This window comes from Oxyura jamaicensis, chromosome 3 (assembly GCF_011077185.1).
Source record: "Oxyura jamaicensis isolate SHBP4307 breed ruddy duck chromosome 3, BPBGC_Ojam_1.0, whole genome shotgun sequence".
Taxonomy (NCBI): Eukaryota; Metazoa; Chordata; class Aves; order Anseriformes; family Anatidae; genus Oxyura; species Oxyura jamaicensis.
The window spans coordinates 35,912,771-35,929,911 of NC_048895.1; the positions used below are offsets into that span (position 1 = coordinate 35,912,771).

The 17,141-nt window shown below is 39.2% G+C and overlaps 1 protein-coding gene and 1 long non-coding RNA gene across 3 annotated transcripts in view; one reads left to right on the forward strand and one right to left on the reverse strand.

The window, feature by feature from the left end:
- LOC118164219 overlaps positions 1–12,101 on the reverse strand; it is a 24,474-nt gene extending 12,373 nt beyond the window's left edge. The window contains exon 1 of the long non-coding RNA XR_004749378.1: positions 11,989–12,101. This is a non-coding gene — a long non-coding RNA (uncharacterized LOC118164219). The remainder of the gene's footprint in view (positions 1–11,988) is intronic.
- SMYD3 (SET and MYND domain containing 3) overlaps positions 1–17,141 on the forward strand; it is a 372,579-nt gene that overhangs the window by 137,050 nt on the left and 218,388 nt on the right. The window lies entirely within an intron of this gene.

Sequence of the window (17,141 nt, forward strand, 5' to 3'; positions counted from 1 at the left end):
TATCATGAACTGCCTCGCGCTTCTAGCTGGAAAACCTGGCCCAAGGGCTCTGCCTGCACCCAGCCCCTCCTCTGTGTCCAGGGGGGAATGTTCACTGGTGGCAAAACAGGATCCTGCGGTCCCTTGCATTCAGGGGCTGCAGCTCTTTGCTTGGCTTTGTGGGCAGCCCATAAGGCAGGTCAGGTGAGTGTTCCTATTATCCTACCAGTCCATCAGTCATAATTCAACTGAGGATGATCACTTGTGATAATTTATTGGTAGCTTCAGCTTATATAATAGTCTGTAGCCAAATTCTAGTCTGAATTAATGTGCTATACAGAGATTTGGCCGTAGGCCTGCAAACAGCTGTGGAGGCAGCACCACCATTAGGTGCCAAACTCATATGTGAGCAAGATAAAATTATGTGGGCAAGCTGATAGGTGTGGAATGCTGTTTTTCATTTACAGCATATTACACTCCTTTCCTAGTTTTAGCTTTTATTTGGCTGCAGCGAGACCAAAGGAGGACCAGGATGGCAGAGGATAGAATGACATGCTTCTTTCTTTGGTGTTACTTACACTCCACCAAGGTCAGTAGGCCAGAACAGCTGCTATTACTGTACCTTGCCTGGTACAGTTAAATATTTTGCACAGGGCTCTTGTAACATCTCTTTACTTGTTGCATTTAGTGATAAAATAACTGAAAAGAAAAACAAAGGCATTTGCACCAGCATTTGCTGTACAAAAATTCATTGTTCAAAGAGCTGAGCATCAGTGAAAACTCACATTTTTAAAAAGCCTGACTACTCCAAATAAATTACCTTGCTGCCTAAAATGAAGCAAAGCTAGAATTTGCTTCTTGATGGTGTCTGCAGAGCTTGGGGAAATTCTGGCCAGGGTGGGAGGAGGCAGGCAGCTGCTTGTCTCTTGGGTTGCTCATTTAAAGTGTGCGTACTCAGAGATAGCCGAAGGCTGTTCAGGAGCAATGACCTCCTAACATACACTATTACATGTGGAGTGAAGGGAAGCTGGCATGTGTGGAAAAAAATGCAAACCCCATACTTCTAAGGCTGTGGCAGATAGTACATATTCTTCGTATTGTTTAGACAAATGCAGAGATTGTCTTTCTAGAAGTATATGCAACAAAATTGCTTTTCCTCTAAAACCAGGAGATTTTAAGCAAAATGCTATTTTTAAGAGAGCTGTCATTGAGATGTCCACTGAAGTGTCAGCAAATGCCAAAGTTTACATGATGGATCTTGGTTCTGCCCGCCTTGAGCCGTGTTTTTCAGAAGACCCGCACCCAGGAATGAAGGACTCAGTGGTCACAGCCATGATGTTACCTCAACTTTGTTTGAGTTGAGGCAAAGCCAGTTGGCTTTTGAGACTGGATTATTTGCTCTACTTTTCCAATTCATACAAATGAAGCGGACAGGCATCAGAGGTCATCAGCAGTGATGAAAGCATCCCTGATCTTTTCACAACCCTTCCCAAAAGCTTTGTGTATACGTTGACTGATGGGATGGCAACAGAGAATCCTGGGAGTAAGCATTTAGTAGGAGGAAGAACTAGGTTTTCTCTCTGAACTTCCCACTGAGGAGAGAATACACCATTTCTCAAGAGCAACTGTGTATTTCTTTCAAGTAAGGACATAAAAACCTGATTACAGGAATTCAGAGGGCAGGGTGGGCAGGGTGAGTAGCAAACTAAAATCAATTGAATTTATATATATATATATATATAAATTTGGTACCTGTTTTCCAGTGTATTAATACCAATTTATTTAAAAAATGTAGTTGTTACATGTGGTTCAATCAGCTAGGAGTATATTCGTGTATATATATACATGTTTATATATTTCAAATACTTCTATTTGAATTATATACAATCGCATTATGGGATTCTCATTCTTGGAAATATTTAAAACTTATATGGCCATGAGCCTGAGCAACATGTCTAACTTCTGAGTTGCATCCAACTTTGTAGAAGGTCATGCTTTGAACAGGAGGTTTGACCAGTCAATCTGTATAGATCTCTTCCAACCAAAGCTATTTTATGTTTCTGTCTATGACCTGTGTATAGGTGTGAAATGTTAAGCTGATGGATTGCATATTCAGCAGAGTCCTTCGGCATGCCACGGTGTAATTAAACATTTGCTGGCACTTCCAGAGAAGAAATTTTAAATATCCAGTGTTTTCCTGAGGTAGCCACTGAGCTTAAATCTTCAAATAAGAAAGTTAAGTGAAAGTAATAGGAGTCAGGTTGAATGTAGATAAGAAGAGGTGGTTTTTCATGCAGCAAGGATGGGGACTGCTTGCTAAGGGACCCCACAGTGCTGTCAGTTTACATGGGTTCAGCAGGAAGCTGAACAAGTGGAGTACCTAGAAGAAAAATCCATGTCTGCTTCTTGTGAAAACAGGCAGTATCCAGCCCAGAAAGTGCCTGGGCAGACATGAAGTTGGGAGAGCACTTGGAGGAAACACCCCCTGCAAGCGCAGGGTCTTCCCCTTGCCTCAGTGCAAGCTTAGGATTCCTTTCAGAGTCTGCAGGTCTTCAGTTTGTAGGTCTTCAGTTTGACCAGGACAGCTCTGTGCTTTGCAGCAGGTCTGGGCTAACAAAGCACAATTGTGAGAAGAGTTTGGGCAGTGGTGGAGGTTCCACTGTTGTTTGTGCCACCTCCATCCTCCCCACCACCTACAGGTGCCGGAGCTGGGCAGGCGAAATGCTATCCCTCCCCTTATCTGACACCCTCCTTGCAGCGCCCTTCTTGGACACCCTGATGCTCCAAATGCAGTGGATGTGGAGTGGCAGCACCTTCTCAGCCTCATCGAGCCCCACATGATGTTAAGACATGCTGATCATAGAAGGACTTGTCATGGGGGACCACTCTGGATCAAGATACCTTTAGTTAGCCATCAGTTTTTACTTTTCCCACAGAAACTGCTATTCACTCAGCCTTTCTGCTGTGGGATTTCCACGGAAGAGAAAGCAACTGAGCCTTTATTTCATTTTTGCAGATCCTCACTTGATTTAAGGTGATAAATGTTAGTACTATCGGAATATCTGCTTGCTGACGATAGCAATGTCATGAAATCTAGCAACTGAACTGGTAATGTTTCAAGAGGGTTTCTGTTTGTTTGGTCTGTTCCAGAATAACTTATTAGTGACTTCTAACAGAAGTAATTGTGTGCTGGAGGTACTATGGAAATCCCAATTTACTAATAAAAGTTCTAACCTTTGATAATTGATGCCAGTAATTTATTTCTCTATTTTGCACTGAGATTAGCACTTGCAGACGGAGAGTTAAAGTTCATAATTTACACATGCCAGAGGCACTGGTGGGTTATGATGACAAGCCTTTTAATGACTCTGCTAGATGTGATACTAAGCAAAGCCACTAGAAGTGCCACATGAATATTCATTTTAATGACATATATTGGTAGGCAAAGAATTACAACTTGCATGATATAGCTGTGGCTCTTAAAATTAAATGAACATATGGTAAACCATAGGCATTTTAAAGAAGCTCCAGATAGTTCCATTACATTTGGCAGTGATGGAATTAAATAATAATGAGGGGGAAAAAAAGAAAAGCTTTCCTCTGTGTGCAGACTGAAACCATGATTGCATTGGTATCATGTGTATATGGTAAGTGGGAAGGGACTGCCCATACCATCTGAAATTGCTGACAGCTGTTAAAATCAGTCTTGTACCATGTGCAAAGGCATTAATCATGTTGCTGACTACATCTGTTCTTGGGAAAGAGGACACGTCTTGCCTTTGAGGACAGTTACCTGGCTATAAAAGGCTTGTTTGCAATTGTTATGCAGAACAGCATGTCATCCCATTACCACAGACTGCGAGCTTGTGATAAGAACTAATTGACTAGCAATTCCTTATTTGCATCACATTTTTGATTCCCAGAAATCAATGAGTAACCTGAAAGTCACGACATTGTAGAGGTCAGTGTGTGCATATCCACCCCAGCAAGCCACAGAGTTTGAGCTGAAATGGTAATGGGGGTGTCTGTGTCTGTGTTGTACGTTTTTATCAACTTTGATGTGCAGCACAGCCAGATGAGGTAAGTCTGACTGAGAAGCGTTTGCATAAAATCTTTTTTTTTCTATCTTAAAACCGGAGGCAGTGTACTTGGGTATCATTTGCTGACATCAAATGGTGATCTTGGAGTTTCTGGTGAAGTGTCATGAGGCTGAGGAAGCAAATTTAATTATTTCTGACATTGTTCTGCATTGGCTAAAGAATACAGCATTTTCACGTCAAAGTAGGTAGCTCACTGATGGAGATGCTCAAAAACACGTATGTTGAAAGCCTGAACAATACCTTTTGTTCCTGCAGAACAACCAGCCATACTTCATACTAAGCAGGATTTGTAATATGGCAATTAATCTAGATTTTCATGTTCTGCCATGCAGTGTATGGTATTCTGCATGAGTAATGAACACTTAAAGCCAGACATTCTGCAGCAAACTTAAAATCTAGGATTGTTGATTAAATATAATGCACTGTACATACATATCATAAATGGTCTTGATACCACGCGAAAGGTTTTTCTGTGCAGCTCATTTCCATAGGCAGGTTCCACAGGAGAAGGAAGGTCAGTAATGATTGTTTGCACAGCACCTCTAAATTGTCCATTAGAGCACTTGTTAACAGTGCCGTGTGTATAAGAGGGCAAGGGTGTTTGTTTATCTCAGTTGTTGATAATACGTTGAATGGAATATGGAATTGAGTGAAACGAGGTAGCAGCTGGAGATGAGAGAAGGAAGGAGGGCTGACGGCAAAGAAAGAGAAATGGTAGAAAATAGAAGTAGAAAGCTGTGTGCAAACAGAAAGAGATCAAGGCAGCTACAGATGATTTGATGATGGTATGAAGAGCAGGCTTTTGAAGCCTTCTGCTGGGCTTTTGTTTCCTTTTTCTTTAAACAAAAGAGGTGGAAGAAAAATGAAATGAATCCCTGAAAAATATCACCAAATACAGGAAGAAACAGTCAAGATAAGCTAAGGAAAAGAAAAGAACAGGAAAGGGAAAAGTGCCCTGGAGAAAGGAGTACAGCTGTGTTGTAAACAGAAAGTGTTGCTCTTCCTCTCCCCATTCCTGTGCCACTCCCAGACAAATGAAATGTTAACTAAAATACTCGGTTATTTGAAAACTGCCTCAGGAAGGGATGCTAGAATAAAATCTAAAAGGTAAGTAAGGGAAAATACGTATGACGGGTATATGTGAAAATAATATGTAAGGGGCTCTGAAAGGTTGCCAAAAGTTAATAATTACTATATGAAACATTCTACACTGGATTGGTAGGTATGATCCAGGCCTTATGGCTGTAAGGTAAGATCTGGTGTTGTAGCTGTAGCCTTGTCAGTGGTAGGCTCCAGGTCATGTAAGCATCCTAAATGTCATTGATACAAGTGTGTATATGGTGCGTGCTTGGAACATGCCAAAATCAGTGTTTATTTTGCCTAATCTTGTTCAGTGCGTCTGTTACGTTACGTACTACTGAGCAGTTAAAGCATGTATGTTCAGCAGTCATTTGGGCACTGCAAGTTTGTCAGATGTTTTAAGCTGTGAACCAAATGTGGGGAATATGCAGCTAGATCAAAGCGGGAGATACTTTATGGGGGTTTCTTTACAGGCTCTGATTTGTGTTTTTTTTCTAGTTCAGTAAATGTTGTTGTATCCTGTCATGTTGCTTGTTCTCCAAAACTAAGCAGAAATTTAAGAAAAGAATGGAAAGTAAACTTACGGAAGATTTTGATTAAGACAAATGCACGCATACAAACAAACAAAACCCCAGCAACCCAAAACTCCTGTCTAATCTGATATGGAGCAATACTTATGATGTACAATGTGGATTAAAAGGGGAGGGAAGGATGAAACACCTTACTGCGTTTGATCAAATGGCTAATGAGCACACTAGGACAGATCTCCTTGCATCTTGGGCCTTTTCACTTATTGCATTAAATATGACTAGAATTTATACATTTGTTTACTATTTGTATATTTCTTTGGGGAATGAAAGATTTCAATGTCAGTATGGCAGAAACTTCCTCAAAAGAGTCTTATAATCTTACTTACTAGGGAAGTCTTTTTAATCCTGTGGAATGAGAAGAGACCAAAATATTTTTCATTTATGTTGCTAGCCATTATTATGCAATATTTACCTTAACACATTATAAATAGACTAAATTTTACTCTGTTTATGAATCTCTTACACAAATATAAGTGTTTTCACCTATATGTGTGTTACAGCATATGCCTGTAGCAAAGAATGTCGTATGTTTTCTCAACTCTATATCTGCATGAAGCATAGGCATCTTTTTAAGCACAGCTGCTGATTTTCATCAGGTCTCTGTAGAAAAAAATACATAATATTCTGAATTATGAATATTTAAAAATATGGAATATAGATTTTTCCATCTTTTAGTGTTTTCAAAACTTATTGATAGCAAGGAGAATTGTCCCCATTTTGAACAGTAAAAAATAAATCATTTGATAGGAACCACTCTGGTACTGCTAGAAACATGTTATGAAATGGTGCCTTAAGTGAACTGGCAAGAAGATGGAAAATGATATTTGTAAATACAATAGCATGGCAGCCAAAACTAACAATGTATTTTATAGTTTCTACTGTGTTCAGATGGTGGCATAAGATATTTTTATTCATTCCAGAATGAAAAGCCTGTGCCATAAGACAGATCATTTTCTGAAGTTATGATACAGAAAGTGGTGTGGTATGTGAACCTTGAGCTGTTAGCCCTGCAGAAGCATGGAAACAGGGCTCCTGGCTGTGAATTCATTGATCAAAAGGGCTTCATCGTGGCTGCTGTCATGGCATGTGGAAAATACTAAAACCCCAGATGTGTCTTACTGCCTGGGGGATGAAGAGAGGGCGGCCACTTGCTTGGTGCTGCTCCCATGCCCTCTGCTCTTTCCAGCACTGCTGTAGGAGGTTTTAGGGAAGATGATCAGCGGTGTGGTGCGTGTATGTGTGTGTAAACTTCATGGTACTTGGGGGGGCTAATGGGTAAATAGCATGTAATACCACTGTTAGTACTCTACTGCCTTTGATTTCTGTAAGCCGATCTTCACTATTCTGGGAGATTGAGCAGAGAGGCAGAACACACCACAGTGTTCTGGTAGATGGTAAGGGTCTGAGTAAGGTCTGTAACATGGAGCCATCTGTAGCTTCTCTCTTGAGGCATATTCCTCCTCAAGTGGTCTTTCAGAGTGGTCTTTTAGAGGACTAGGAAAAGTGAGTGGATTTTTAGTTTACTTATTTCCTTATATAGGAGTACCTGATATTTGATTGCATCTACAAAATTAAACTAAATTTTAGCATATTGAAGGTTGTTGGCTGACACTTTCCAGGAACAGGCTGCATGTTTAATCTCTTATACCGTAGCACTTAAGAATAGTACTATTTCTACATACAAACTTGTCTATTCCACTATTTCTAGAATTTTATTCTTTGCTTGAAAAAGGCATATCAATGGACAGTAATTAATGCAATAGAAAGGAGAGTAAATGTTTCAGTGCTAGCTAGGTCAAGTGATATTGATTTGTGTTGATCTCCTTTGGAGGAAAAAAAAACAAACAAAAAAACACGGTGCAATCTGGAGGAGAAAGTGCAACCACTTCTATGGGTGGTGAGCTGAATGCTTTAAAGGGAGCGTTTGTCAGCAGAGCAATGAGGGCACCCAAGCTGCCCCTCACAAAGCTGGGGGGAGAGGCATTAACCTGCCCAGCTGAGGAAAAGCAGTCACCTTTGGTATCTGCTTCTCAACTTTCCCACTCTTTCTCTGTTTTCCTTGGGTGTGCTGTTAGGAAGAGTTGAGAAAGCCCTTTGAATTTTCTTAGTTTATAAAAGAAAACCAACACTCCTTTTCCCATGGGTACCATTGTTTTTAGCAGCTTAATAAAAGAAAGGTTTTGCCTCGTCCTCTGAGCTGCCAGGAGTTCCTTCTGCTCCATGACTCCTGTTAGAGACGGATGATCAAACGTTTTAAGGGACCAAAGCAGTGCTCTTGTGCAATGGCATGGTCGTGAATTTTTGCATGGAAATTGTAATTCTCTCCTGCCCACTGAAGATCTCACGGTGGCAGGAGTGCTTGCTCAGAAAGCAATGTCATGAGTTCAAATGTTTTAAACCAGCGATGACCTTGTTCAAAAGATATCTTTCATTTTGTGTTCCAGACTGTGTAGGTGTGATAGTTTTTTTTTTGTTGTTGTTAAATATTTTGGTAATAAGATTTTAGAAACAGAATCAAGTCCTTTTGAAGGCCTTTACTCTTTCATTCAGCCCTGTTAATTTAAGTAGATTTTTTCCCCTATTCCAACAATATTAAAGATAAGAATGAAAAGTTGTTTTTGATTACTGTTCATTAATGTACCAAATCTAGAGTGTTTCTTGCTGAATAGATTTTGAACTCTAAGTGTCCTGAAATAGTAGTATTGGAATCAGGTAGTATCTTATCTCAAATATCCCATTCTGTAATATGGGAGCTGACTTCAACTTTTTTAATACTTAAAGCTTTTGCCTCGTAAATAATGCATATGTGTTATGCCTCTATTCAGTATTCAGTGTATTATTTTCTATTATCTTTCTTCTTTATACTGTCTTTCTGATGTAAAATGAAGACTATTTTGGACATATTCCCTCAGGACAAGAAAACTGTTAGTAAAATTCAATCCTCTCTCCTGCAGAAATTTGAATATGATCTGAATCCATTAAAATTAATCTTAAAAGGTAACATTCTTTGCCAAAAGGTATCAGTAGTCATTTTTGCACCAAGTTAAAGTATTTTGTATGTCCTAGTAGTCTGCTGTTATCTTTCAGCAGTCATAAAGAAAACTTAATGACTTTTAGAGATGATTTTAAAATTTATTAGAATACTAGTATAACTAAAGTTTTTACTTGTTACAAATATAATTCTTGATATCATTTTGAAAGCCCAATGCACTGTCTTTATTGCTGCAGCATATGCAGAGAAATGACTTATTGGGGCACGGCAAGGAGGCAGGTTCAGCTTGGATTGGTTTCCAATGTACTTCTGGCTCTGAAAAATCAATGTAGTGCCTCTGCCAGGTTCTCTGTTTTACAAAAGGGGTCAGCTGAGAGGCAGTGTGCATCCCATGGCTGTGTTTGGTGTTATAGATACAGTTTTCTCAAAACTTCAACATTTTTGAAGTAAGGAGATCCTCCCTTGAGGCTCAGCTTGGCATTAGCCCAAATAGATTCTGTGCAGCCTTTTCAGATGAAGGCAACAACATTTTGTAAGTAAAAATTACCTACCTGTGTGAGGATTGATAGAGTAGGTATCTAACTTTACACTATCAAAATGGGACTCGGGAGATTGAGAATCCAACTGGTTTATATAAAAAAAAAACACACACACACACAAAAAAAAACACAACAACAAAATAAACAAAACCACAACAAAGTGAAACAGAACAGAATGAATCCATTTTCATTAGACTTTACCCCAGATGTAGTAATACCAAAATGGTAAAGCTGTAAAAGTGAAACAACACAACTGAGACAGGACTGTGTATAACTGCAGTTTCCTGAATAAAATAGCAATAGTAACAGATTCTCATAGGCCATTATTCACAATTCAGAAGACAGCTTGCTAAATAATTTTAGTTTACAGCGTATGAACAAATCATAGGCTAAAATAATTATATGTCAGACCATATGCTGTCGAAGTATTATTCTGTGTAAGGGGCATTAAAGAGTCTGTATCATTTACTCATTTTTTTAAGTATGCGTTGTCATTGAAGATGAAATATATGCACAGTAAGAAAAGGACTGTGAACAGTCAAAAAGCATTGCATATTACAGTAGTAAATATTCCTGATAGTTGAATTTATCTACTTGGGTATGCTTATCTAATCTATGTGCTTAGAGTTGTATCAAACAGTTACAGTTATGGTGGTATGTCTGTCGGCTCTTTGCAGCTCTCGTGGTAGGTGAGCTAGTGCGCGCTGCCCCACAGTTTTGTTGCAAACTTTGTCTTTTTCAAGAACACTTTGAAAAAAACACCGGAAATGGGGCTGTATATTGCTCCAGTGTTTCTAACCTCTGAAATGCTCCTTTTTCATCAGCTTCCTCTGAGAATTGCTATATAGGGTCATGATCCTAAATTAACCATTCCTTCAGAGGTGAGCAATAATTGAGCTAAAAATAACGAAGCTTCTTCTGGTTTTATCTTCTGTGGCGCCTTACTGTATCTAAGATGTTAAACCCGTACATTTATGGAAGAAGTCCAAATGTAGAAAAATTGTGTATTCTTTCCCTGCTATATTTACTTAAATTCCTGAATACTTATATTTTATGAGTATTGTAAATTGCAATCTGTCTCCAGTCATACGTAACTGGGAAATTTCCATGAGTTGCATGAAAATTTTAATGATTTTTATTAGACAGTTGAAAATGGAGGGAAACTTTATATATAGGTCAGGAATCAGAATTTTATTAACGAAAAGGCATTAAAAATGATAAAAACCAGTAATGTCTACAAAAAGCTGTTAGAATATTAAGTTTTAGTTGGCATTAATTACTGTCAAATTTAAGTAGTTGGTAACTCTGTCTTCAGTATTTCTTACTGAATCATCGTCCGCTTAGCTGTTGGGGGCTGAAATACTCTCAGGATGTGACTACCTGTCAAGGGAGCACTTTGGGTGACATTTCTGCATTAAAGGGCCTCAGCCATGTTTCTAGATCCAGGTTGGGATGTGTCTGTCCTCCCTCATCTCCTCTTTTATGCTTGTGCAAGTGTTCTTGCTGCAACTAAATGTATTAAGGTGCAGTCAGAGAAGAAATGAGTCTGATATTTATCCACAAGCTGTAGTCACACATCATAGATCAAGGTTAAAAAAGGCTGTAGCCTGCATTAAAGTTGCTGTGGCTGTTGTAGGTGCTGTTCCTATGAGAGAAACCATCAGACTTGATCCTTAGCTTATCTAAGAGGTGTCTTCCCAGTATCAGTGGACACGTGCATTATACAGATTGCCTCTTCTTTAGCTCAAGCATGTGATCCTTAGATCAACAGATTTTTTTTATACAAGATCATAACTGATGTGCTCTGTATTTGCTTAATTCAGGTTTTGCAGTGAAATATAAAATGAATGTGGCCAACAAGGCAGCTTTGGCTGGTCTTACCAGTGAATGGCTCTGCTCAGCCAATGTCACTGCAGTGCTGTCATTTCCACTGGCCCCATGCTGCATGCCCTCTCCTCCTCTGGGCCTCCCCACTTTTGGAGAAAGGATATAAATCTGTCAGGTTTCCAATGGGGCCAGACCAAGTCTGTTCGTTGTACCCAACTGGATTGCACCAGACCATTTCTAGTGCATACCCTGTTCCTTCTCTCCACCTCCAGGTATCTTTTCCTAAGACCAAAGAGCAGAATGGAAGCTCTACTGATCTGTTGCTCATAGCCTGTTAAGAGAGAAAACCCAGTACACCAGTATATAGGAGTACTTGATTGGACACAACTGTGTGAAGATAATGCAGGCGTGTTTATTTCAGCACATTTTACTATTACAAATATCCTCTAAAAATAAATCTCCACTTCTAATATTTCATTCAGAAATATTAACAGCCCTTTTTAACTTTCGCTTTTTAAAATAAAGTGTAAAATAAAATAATAGTAAAAAACACAAATCAAACCAAAATGCCCTATTACTATTAGAGTATTCATAGCAAAAGCTCTGTGAGCGTGACGAGCTAGTCGAGCATGGAGTTTTCATTATAGAAATTATTCGATTTAAAATTTTCATCCTGAGGTTTAGATACAGATACCTTAAGTCACAGAAGCTAAAGACAGTAGATTTTACAATATTTAAACTTCTACATGCAAAACTATGCCATTGTTGCTTGTAAATATGCTAAATGCCTCCTGTAGTGTCTTGTAAATATGCTAAGCACCCCCTGTAGTTAGTTCCCCCACTACCATTATAAATGAGAGCAAAGAAAATGTATTTCTTACATTATAGCTTCTTTTCCCAGGTGTAAATCTGCTGTTTTGTTTGATATTACCAGCTCAGCTGCTTGACTGACAGGTTTCAGAGTCTGCTGTAATTGTGAGCTGTGCTCTCAGTCGCTGTGCTTTGGAGTCAGCAGGGAACAGTATTGCATGCTATATATATATATATATATATATATATTTTTTTTTTTTTTTAAAAAGGGCATTACAGTGCCAACATCTAATCAATCTTGAAAGCTCTTTTTCCTGCTTTCCCCCCTTCTTTTCTCTCCTGGTATCTTTTAAATTACTGTAATGGCACAGTTACCTTTACATTGCAACATCACAGTCTGAGCTGCTGTAGTTATAATTGTCTGAGCATGCCCATTATAAACCTGGGTTTCTATGTGTTATTGAAAGGTTTGTAGATCTGCCTGACAAACTGTCTATCATATGCTATTCTGTGCTTGCTTCCTAATATTAATAACAGTAGAGAAGCATATAGGTAGAAAAAGAGAAAATTATTTCCAGGAAATCCTAATTAAAAACCGTGAAAGAAGGGTTGATATATAAAGGTTGTATTGGTAAAACGATGCCAGAGCAATTGCTGGCCAGACACAATGGGACAAAGATGTCCTGGAAAGTGTTTGTGTGGGACCAAGCCCAAGCAGTGTTGTGGGGGTGCATTTCTGCAGGGGCTGCCATGTGGAGCATTGAGCCTGCTGACTGCAGCAACTCTGTGCCCCAGCCTGCTTTGCTTCCATGCACTGGCCACGAGAGCCCTCTTTTGACTCATGGACATGGAAAAGCCCTGCTTAGGACACCTTGGTTATACAAGGGCTCCTCAAGTTGAACACAACGAGCCCTAAGCTTGTTCCTCAGTTTGCAGAAGGAGGTCTTTCCAAGCCCACAGCACTGCTCATCTTATTTCCCCATCATTTGAGAGGGCAGCCAAGAAGTATTTAGTAGCAGTTTGTGGATCAAAGAAGAAAATATTGCTTTCTCATTGTGCAAGTCTGCTTTTCCCATTGATTTACACAGGCCAGTGGTAAACTATGTAGTTAAAATCAGCTAATTTATAACAATAAAGCTAATTCAGAAACCATTTATTATGTGCTAAAACTGGAATATCCCTATTGAGTAATGTACTGCAGTCAGTAGAATTAATCTGAAATGATGCCAACCTAATGAAGGACGTCATGGTCATAGCTTGGAGTTTAGCCTTTAAATTAATCATCTTCCCTTTCTTCTTTGAAGAACAGCTGTTGCTGTTGAGGCATAGTTTCTGATATTGATTGCCATATCTTTGTTTTAATGTATTGTTGAGCATGTATTATTTTGCCAAAAACTTATTTCAGTTTGTTTGGTAAATGTATGATTCTAGGTCTCTGAGAAGACACCACGGTATAGTCTTACTATCCTCTATGTTCTGCTCAAATGGTATACATTTGTTAACATATATAGCATATTTTGCGTGCCTATTAAATACCCTATTTTCTGCTATTTATTATTTTGTGTTGTCTTTCTGCTTTCAGCATGAACAAATACTGGCGCGTCAGGCCTTCCTAGGCCTCAGCGAGCTGGGTCTTGAAGCCTAGGGTGGTGGGGGGTATGGAGCTCCAAGTTTGTCTTCCCTTCCAGTGTCTGGAGATACCTCTGGTGTCCTTGAAGAAAAATACAGCTGGTAGTTATTTACACTAAATAGTTCCCTAAATGTGTTAAATGTAGTATCCCCTTAGAAGAGCAGTGCACTGGAATATGTTCCAATAGGTTTACTATATGGTATATATTTCATAAATAGCGGGCACATGAGAGTTGAATATCTTTTTCCTCCCTCCTTATCTCAGCTTTCTGTTAAAAAGCTTTTAATGTATCTTTGATAAGAATCTATCAGTTCACTTAGAACATAAACATGTTTTTCTCTTAACTGGTGAAGATCAGTTCTGGCCTGCTGGTACGATGTTGGTAGATGTGATACGAAGATTTTAAGCGGGTGCCTGCTGGCAGGGACAGCCTGATCTGGCAACCTCCTGCTGGCTTGCTGGTCCCTCAGCAGCTCTGAGAAACTGTGGTTGCTCTGTCTGCCAAGTTTTTGCTGTGTGTATCAATGTACAGGCTGGCAGGGTGCTGAAGACTGATTCTATCTTTTACTTCCTATTGCAGATCACTCAGCCTTATTTTTAGTGTAGGTTTCTTTGCTTCATATGTCTATGCATCCACAGAGGGAAGAAAAACAGTAAATAAATTATGCTATTATTATAATAAATTCAGGCCCTGAACCTTTTAAAACTTATGTGCCCTGCTTCAGGTATTATTTGTACCCACGCTTTGGGCTCCAAGTTTCTACTTCTTCCTTCTGTCTGTCAGCATCTGAAATGTTTACTTCACTATCCCCCCCTTACATAGGATTTCTATCAAAAGAGCATCTTAGATGTGAAAGGAATTTATCGTCTGTTCCAATGGACTTCCCTGTGCAATTTCCCTGGTGATGCAAGAGCTGCTCCTCTCCTCTTGCTGAAACACCCATCCTTGTGTATGTGTTGGCCCAAGAGCCCCGGCCCTTTGGGCAGGCCAGGGGCTGGCAGCAGGGCCACGCTGCCCACACCCTCTCATGTACCCAGGGCAGCAGTGCTGCTGGGAACTCGTTTGAGCTCGGAGGGGGAGGGCACAGGTGTATCAGCCCCGGGGTTAGGTTTGGGGCACTGCTGTGAGCTGCTTTCCACCTAGTACTTGTCCTCATACCTGATTTTAAACAAGTGAGCACTTGATTTGCAGTAAGTGTATTTAAAAATAGGTAAATGTGTTGAAGCTTTCTTTGGTGGAAACTTCTACAGAAGTTGTTCTTCTAATTTAAGAAAAAAATTAACGGGGATTAAATAAAAAGTTGGTGTCACGCAGTGTACTTTTCACTGTGCAAGTGAAGTGAGCATAGACTAGCCATTAGAATGAAAATTTGCATTTTGCTTCAAGCCTTTTTTTATTTAATTTTGTAAATGTTATGTCATTTGCTCTAGACAAACATTTTTACATTTCTATCCCAGGTGATGAACGCAAACATTGCCCCCAGTCCCCTGAACTCCTGAAGTCGCGTGTGTTTCAGTTACCCAATTCCATTTTACGAAGAAATATGCAGAGAGTGTTGTATTTGGCTGTTAGGATAAAATATGGAATCAGTTCCTGCTTGTAAATTTAGTCGAGCAGGTTACACTTCTGTTTTAGAATTATGCACAGACATGAGGATCATACGTTTTGCGGGGTTAATGTCCCATACAAAAATCAGACCAAATTTTCAGCTAATGGATTCTAGCATAACTTTGTTAGTAACAATTCGTTTTTCCGTATTATGTCAGCAGCAATAAATTCTTCAGTCTCACTATGAGATAACGAATAATGTGGGATTATGATCTCTGTGTAACAAAACAGAAAAGAAAAGGATCCAGATGTAGAAAATGAAAATTTGGTGATAACATTAAAAATGCAACAAAAGCAAGTGAAGGAACCGTTATATTTGCAGTTAACATCTAAATAGAAAATTGATAGAAATGTACCAAGAACTGGTAATATAGAATAAAGGAATGAGGCAGACATGATGCAAAGGCAGAAATATTATTGAAAAACAAAAGGCAATTTAAACAAAATATTCTTTGAAAATTACAAGTGCTGTTTATCACAACACATAATTTTCTCATGGTATTCACTGCTTCCAGAGAAGTGGAATTGACAGTTGACTTGAGGTTAAATAAACTAAATATATATATTTAGAAATCTGCGTCATGGAACATATGTTCATATGCTCCTCACACATCTAGCTTCATATAAAGACATTACAAGATTAGAGAGATCAGGTGGGAGGACTGAGAAGAAATGCTGTCAGTGCCTGTAAAAATAAGCAATGATGAGGTACTCTAATAGCACATAGTAGAGATGAGATTTTCAGCTAAAGGAAGGTAAATCATGTCCTTCTGACTGGAGATGTTGGACCTTTGTGCAGGGGATCTGCTTCTGGTCTGTGAGGCAGGTTGAAATCCACCCATTTTGATGGGCTAGAAACACACAGGCCTATGCATGCTGCCTCATCATTTCTAGTGAAACACATCAATGTCTCTTTATTTTTTAACTTAGGAGAAATGTTTCGGTTGCGAAACACGTAGCTGCATATTCGCTTACGCTTCCCAAGCGTGCAAATGCATGGGGTGAGATGGATGACCGTAATTTTCACAGCTTAAGTTGCCACTTTATCACAAGGAAGCAAATAGCATCCATACAATGTACATGCTATTGTTGGGTTTGTTCTTCCTGTAGTATTCAACTGCAGTTAAAGCCCATCAAATCTCATTTATGACTCGTTATATCTCGAGACTCTATGTCAGATTTAGGGTATGTAATTCACTAGTAGCTGCATTCAAAGCAATGTGCTCCCGAAAAGCAAGCAGCTGCTGCCGTGGATGCCATCCTCACATGGGAATGCAGACCAAGAACATCTGCATCAGCAGGAAAACTTGAATTCCTAGCGCTGAAGGAGATGTCTGATTCAACAAAGGGTTTTTCTTCAGTAATTGAAGATTGGAATTTGCTGTTTGTTAATCTCATTAGATCAGACCAAATGTTTTGTGTCAATGTGATTCATACTATGAAAAAAGCCATGTTAAGAAAAAAAAAAAAAGCCTAAGCAAAATGCATATGACTGATTAGAGAGCACAGTTCTTTAGTTGTTGAAGGACCTATTGGATTCTGGCATGTTTTATACCCTGTTTCTTGTAACAAAGGGGGACAGATGTCAATGCAAAGTTTTAAATGCACTGAAAATGACTTATGATTGCCAGAAATACTGGCTTGAAATTTCAGTATTAAAAATGTTTGGAAGCAGCTTCAATTTTCCTTCATTAAGAAAGCAGAGATAGTAATTCTTGGGAAAATATATGTAGTATCTCCAGATGGTTTGAGTTTTTGCCATGGTCAGTTTGGAGCTCTGTTGTCTGTTTCATAGCCTGTACCTATCATTTGAGTGAGGGATCTGCTGCAAGGACCCAAGTTAAGTTTTAAAGAAATAATTACTTAGATAATGCACTCTCTCAGGTCTCCGCAATTCTACTTTGGTTCTCATGCTCTGTGTATCTATTCCATAGTGTCAGTGCCAATGGTTTTAGATACACATCTGGGTGTGCTCCATTCAGCAT